General features: G+C 42.5%; 1 long non-coding RNA gene across 1 annotated transcript; it reads left to right on the plus strand.

The window, feature by feature from the left end:
• The first annotated feature begins 1141 nt into the window (after positions 1–1141).
• On the plus strand, positions 1142–2410 carry LOC142194580 (uncharacterized). Its single transcript, XR_012715041.1, has 3 exons — positions 1142–1228; positions 2079–2154; positions 2374–2410. It is a non-coding gene; the product is annotated as an uncharacterized LOC142194580 (long non-coding RNA).
• Positions 2411–6860: the final 4450 nt, after the last annotated feature.

Below are 6860 nucleotides of genomic sequence, written 5' to 3' on the forward strand. Positions count from 1 at the left end.
CTATCTCTCCCATTTCATCCACCCGTGACCAGCGGTGCTAAGAAGCCACTTCTATTGTGCTCATTCCTATTGGCTGGCCTATATAATAGCAGGAATTAGGCTGCCAAATGTGTATAAGAGGACCCGAGTAATGGAAGGGAGCATGTGTGACCACCAGTACTGACTCATAAGGTGGACACTTTGAGAGGAAATCAAAAGAACACCAGATGGTGCAAATATATATTTATGCACATTATCATTTTTTTAATAAAAAGATATATTTTACATACTCATTATACAGAGTATATTATATTTATTTTATAGGGAGACACTCATGTGATGCAGTGCTATCATGTGCCTACATCGTATGCCGTTGTGCAGGGTACAAACCTTCATTATTATATTATTAACTTTTGAAGCTCCATTGACTCTAGCATACCTTTTTTTTAACTGTATATAGTAAACCCAGCAGACCTTGATAGAGGGCCACCACAAAAACCATAAACCTTTTTTTTTTTTTTTTTTTTTAAATGGTGCCCTATGGGCAATATACAGTACAATATACCACTGTATGATTATATAGTAGGATATGTTAAACATTGTTACACATTGAAAGCAATAGGTAAAAAAAGCCTCTCAGTGAGTTCAATTGGCAGCGCGCGTAAGGGCTCCTTCACACGGCGTAAGCGCTCGGCTCTTTCCGAGCCGTACACGCGAGCGCTTCTAAACACTTCCCATTCACTTCAAAGGGAACGCTCGTAAAGCTGGCTTTACGAGCGCTCCCATTGAAGTGAATGGGAAGTGTTTAGAAGTGCTCGCGTGTACGGCTTGGAATGAGCCGAGCGCTTACGCCGTGTGAAGGGGCCCTAAGACGGAACCCATTGAACTCAATGGGATTCAGTTTTACAGCGCTGCTTATTTTTTACACAAGTTTTGTGGCCAAATCAGTGCCACAAAACTCTGTGTGAATGGACCCTTACAGTTCAGTATAAGGCCCTTATATTCCCTCACCTGGGTTGATATGCTATTCTGGTGACACACTCCCTTTAACAGAGAGTAAATGATCATTTTGTTACTGTTTTTCTTTTCCTTTAGCCAAGTAACGTGCACGCAGTACTAAAGACAGCAGGGGCATCTTTATCAATTCAGGAATTCCAGACTATTATAAATAGGTATTTTTACCAAGATCTCTTCAGTTCACTGAACAAGGGAGCCAGCAGTGAGATTCCAGTTCATGATCCAACACAAGGTTTGTAGAACATATTCTGGTTGAAGGTGGCCATAGACATCCAATGAATATACTGAGTTGACCAAATTCTTGATTTTAGTAGACCCAACTGAGAATATAATGTGTATGGAGGTGTTCTGACTCTCCCTGATGTTGGGTGTCAGGGAACAAAAGGATCAGACATGTTGAATTTCAACATGACTGAGCATTTGTTATCACAGAAGATACTCATAGGCTTAGTAACAGTTTGTCTAAAGGGCAACAAATTTCTAACCTATACCCATTCACTTACTAGCATACCCCCTGAAATATTTAGTTAAACATAGTTTTATTGCCTTCATATTTCTATTAACTGCATCTTACCATTTAGGCATTCTGTCAATTAATTGTACATATTAGTGGGGGTGCAGTTGCACCGGGCCCCAGGAGCCCTAGGAGGCCCATAAGCGCTGGCATCAATATTGAGATTGCAGCTTCCATCTGGTCCATAAACCAAGGAGACTCACAGATTACCATAACCACGCTAAGGTGGATTAAACTCCTTAGTATCCATAACCCTCACTATCAAGAATTCCCTGTAGGGAAAAGGTAGGGGACACCGGGCAAAAAATTGCATCGGGGCCCACAAGACTTTAGTTATGCCATTGCATATTAGCTCACCTGATTCTCAAGGGTCAAGAAAATTGCTTGTAATTTTCAATGTAGTGCATTGAACTTGTACACTTGGCCCAGTAAAAGATTATTGTACACTTGGCCCGGTTATAAGATATGTTACTAGCTAGCCTAGGATCGATGTCGCCAGCCAGGGCAAGCAATGCACACTGTCGGAAAAAAAAAGTTACATTTAATGATTGTGTTTGTATCTTTGAAGCTATACCCCACTGGAGTTATGTGACCAAAATGACAACATATCCAAGAACAAGGCCACAAGATAGAAGACAAGCAAGGTAGATTTTGTTAAATAAAGTTTGATACAAATGAAATTCCATCTAAGATGAAATGTTTCCATTAGAATGATGCTAATAGAAAAAACCCACAGAGACAGTTTGCTGAAAATAAAATGATCTCAGCCATGTTAACAGGAGACGGCACAATAAGTCATCCGATTAGTCATATAAATGTCAGTGTTGTTGACCTAATGTCTCTCACTATTTGTGTAATTGCAGAGAAGAACGGGAAACCTTAAAAAGGCAAATGGCGGAGAAAGAACAGAGAGAAGAACTGAAGAGACGTCAGAGAGAAGAGGAGCAAAAAAGGTGAGCATGCGGTATTATATGTACATATAAATGCAATTCTCTTAAAGACGTACACAACACAAATTACAATTTCTCAAATGTATTTCATGGTGGGGCAATACGGTGGCTCAGTGGTTAGCATTGCAGCGCTGGAGTCCTGGGTTCGAATCTCGCCAAGAACAACATCTGCAAGGAGTTTGTATGTTCTCCCCGTGTTTGCGTGGATTTCCTCCCATTCTACAAAGACATACTGATAGGAGAAAAAAAAAAATACATTGTGATCCCTATATGGGGCTCACAATCTACATTAAAAAATATATATATTTCATGGCAAGCCACATTAAAAAAAAACATACAGAGGTCTTCGAGGCCGACAGCTGTTTCTCAAAAAAAAAAAAAAACAACAGAGTTTTCCTGCTTTAAAACTCTGATCGTGTCCCCAAGGCGGCATCAACTACCCGAATAGTCTGAAAAGCAAACAATATGAAGTGCAATTCAGTTCTATAAGAGGCAATCACTGACTATACAGTCTCTTTCTACATTCAATGTGTGTACATAGGCAACAGGAAGAAAGGCTCCACCAAATTCTGGCAGAAACCCGGAGACAATATGAAGAGGATAAAGCTACTCTACAAAAGCAACTTCAGCAGGTTTGGATGATAACTGCAATGACTTTTCTGTCCCTGAATTTTACCTATTAGAAGTTGTTGCAAAACATAGTTATTCACCTTAGGAAATTGCCTTGGTGCAGACTTTCTCGCACTATCATTGGCCGAAAACGTTCAGGAGACAACTAATATGTGTATGAGGATCATTGCAGTGGCGTAACTACCGCCATAGCGGCAGAGACAGCTGCCACAGGGTCTGGGACAGCTACTACCGCTATGTTTTTTTTTTGTTCTTGTTTTTTTTTTAATAGGCTGTTACGGGCCCCATTTACTTACCGATCCTGGCTGGGCTGGGATCAGTAAGTGACACCGCGGGCCCCATAAACACTATCATTATACTCAGGGGTCTTTACAGTCCCCCGAGTACAATGATCGGAGGCCCGGGAGAGGTAAGAAACATAAAGAACACTGTTAACTCAACACAATCCTGCCAGGCCTCCTTCCTAGTTGTCTGACGTCTCTGACGTCACATGAACCCGGCCTGTGTCCCGGGTCATGTGACGTCCAACGTCATTGAAGAAGGACCGCAGCGGAGGCTGACAGCGTAGGACCCAGGGGACAGGTAGGAAACTTTTTTTTTAATGTTTTTATTCCCCCGGGTCTCCGATTATTATACTCTGGGGTCTGAAAAGACCCCAGAGTATAATAATTGTTTATGGGTGTCCACAGTGGGACATAATAGAGTGTGCAAGGGCGACTATGGGACATAATACTGTGTGCAGGGGCCACTAAGGGACATAATACTGTGTGCAGGGACCAATAAGGGACATAATACTGTGTGCAGGGGCCACTAAGGGACGTAATACTGTGTGCAGGGGCCACTAAGGGACATAGTACTGTGTGCAGGGGCCACTAAGGGACGTAATACTGTGTGCAGGGGCCACTAAGGGACGTAATACTGTGTGCAGGGGCCACTAAGGGACATAATACTGTGTGCAGGGACCACTAAGGGGCATAATAGAGCATGCAGGAATGCGGAGGAGGGGGGGTCGGTCGAGGTCGTCGGTGTCAGTTTGGGGGGGCCCATGTCAGAAGTTCGCCACGGGGCCCCGCCATTCCTAGTTATGCCACTGGATCATTGGATACCAGTGTTCCAAATACTCCACAAAATGAACCTGTTTAGCACAAAGTAATAATATCCACCACTCAGCTACATAATCTCAATATTAGTCAAGCAGCTGTATCCATTATAGTCAGTCCCTCCATGAACCATCTGCCTGCTTATAGCCAGCTTACCCATAGACATAGTAACATAGCTGGATAGTGGCCCATCACATTTTAATGTCCCATCCAAAGTGTCCCCATACATTATAGTGACCCCCTCTCAGTGCGCCCATTATTTACCTCACTGCTCCCAGACATGCTTTCTTCCCTACACCAGGCGCAGATATGTCACAGCGGTGTGTCTGGAGCAGGGGAGGAGGGTGAGCAGTGACAAGGAGAGGTAAGTATATACACTGAAGCTGTCCCTTAGCTTTGTGACCTGCAAGTCTGGGAAGCTTTAGAATAAGAGTCAGCAGTTCTTTTCTCACTGGCTCTGCCAGTCCAACTTGATTGGACAGTCCATGGAGAAGGTTGTGGGACACAGATTGCAGCCTCAGTGGCCACATGCAGATCACAGGTAGCATGTTTGAGACCCCTGTTTTAGATGGTCACCTGGCCCCATCAAAATCATCTGGTTCAACCAAAATTCATCTAATGTGTATGGGCACCTTAAAATTGTTTTCGCTAACACTGTTGTAGATTCTCTTTCTTTACCGTTCTCATTAAAGCGAATGTCCAGGATTCTCCTTCTCAGGCCAATGACATCACATCTATTGGTCACATAGGCATGCCGCAGCTCAGTCCTATTGAATTGAATAAGGTTGTGCTGCAATACCAACCACAGCCACTATACTGTACAATTACAGGGCTTTGCTTGGTAAGCAGTGAAGAGGCCACAGCAAACATTATCATAGTCCTGGACAACCCCTTTAAATAAGCATATCAATACAAGTGATACAAGGTTATATATATCTATATGTAATTGTAAAATATTATAATTGACCTATAAGTTATCACAATAGATTACGTACATGAATGATGCTTAGATAATTTTTTCATGGTCCCGTTTTAAACCAGGAACAACAGCACAGCTACGAAATAGAGAAAAGAGCGACGGAGCAAATAAATGAATTACAAGGAGAGATCAGACGGCTCCTGCAGCAAAGAAGGGTAAAGATCAATATGGATCTTATTGTAGACTTTCCACTGTTCTAAACTTAGTGAAGGATTTCCTTATTTATTCTGCTGAAGTGTTTCTGTACCTGAGCCAGGTCTAAACTGCAACCGTATGACAAGTGCTACTGACCAATTCCTGCAGGATGGACATACTAAGTTATATTATTCTGCATATTATCCAAATAACACATAGCAGGTCTCCAGAATGTCCACTAGTGGTCTAACATACATTGACCTCATTCAAGCATCTTTGTTCTGCCCTGTCTATATCTTAGTATTTTGTTTGAGTGCTAAATAAGTGCTAAATATCTGTATCGTATCTTATCCAGTCTGAACACTTATACCATTGCCCAGTCATTATTAGACCAGCAGGATACAACAGTATAAAGCTTTACAGTCAGTGGCGTAACTACCACGGAGGCAGCAGAGGCAGCTGCCACAGGGCCTGGGACATCAGGGGCCCGGTGACAGCTGCTACCGCTGCTATCATTATTCTCAGAGGTCTTTTCGGACCCCCGAGTATAATGATCGGGGCCCCCTGTTGGTGGAATACTTTCCACCAACAGGGGGCCCCGAAGCTGCAGCAACGGCTGACACACAGGAGCTGCAGGTCTGGCTCCTATCAGCGCTTCAGGACGCTCCCCCTCTCCCCCCCCCCTCCCTTTCTCTGCCTGTCCTCTGACCACCAATGAGAGGGCTGAGGAGAGCCCAGGAGGCGGGGCTTATCCCTGCCGAGCTCCTGCCGTCCTGCACTCAAGAGGAAGAAAGGAAAAAGGAAAATGAAACTAAAGATACACAGGTACATACTGGGGTTACTATGCTTAATGTCAGGCATTTGGGGTGATTACTTTTGTTTTAGTAACTCCATGTGCCTCATATTAATAGCAGTTAACCCTATCATGTCCCTCACATTAACCCCTGTGTGCCTCACCATAAGAGTTACTAATATGTGAGACATATGGGGGTAATAATAATGAAGATACTTCACAAGGGCTTGTCATAGCCAAGTACAATCATATAACGTATTAGAGGCAATCCTTTAGGAATTTGATATATATATATATATATATATATATATATATATATATATATATATATATGTAAGGTACTTTTATTGAATGAAACAAAAACAAAAAATCCAGGTAACATGATAAACATCATCATATCATCAAGTAGTACATAATACATTATACCATTTAGCAGATCCCAAACGTTTCGATCCTAAGACAGGTCAATGGGATGGAGGTGACAAAGCTAAGAAATAGAAACCATATTTTACCGTATAACATTATCAACTATGTCAGCCCTTACATGAGCTTGGAAACAATCCTGGTATCAAAAAAAAACCCTCATAGTAAACTAAAACCATATAGGGATAGCCTATATAAAGGGGCTATTCATCCCTTACCTTTATCTTGAAGTCAGCGCTGCCGTTTTTGAATTTTGACTTGTTTTTTCTTTATGCTAATTGTGCTCAGAAAGCTCAGGGGCTGTTCCCCGTGGGCTCTGAGCACAGCTTGTTATCCATGC

Source organism: Leptodactylus fuscus, chromosome 2, assembly GCF_031893055.1.
Source record: "Leptodactylus fuscus isolate aLepFus1 chromosome 2, aLepFus1.hap2, whole genome shotgun sequence".
NCBI lineage: Eukaryota > Metazoa > Chordata > Amphibia > Anura > Leptodactylidae > Leptodactylus > Leptodactylus fuscus.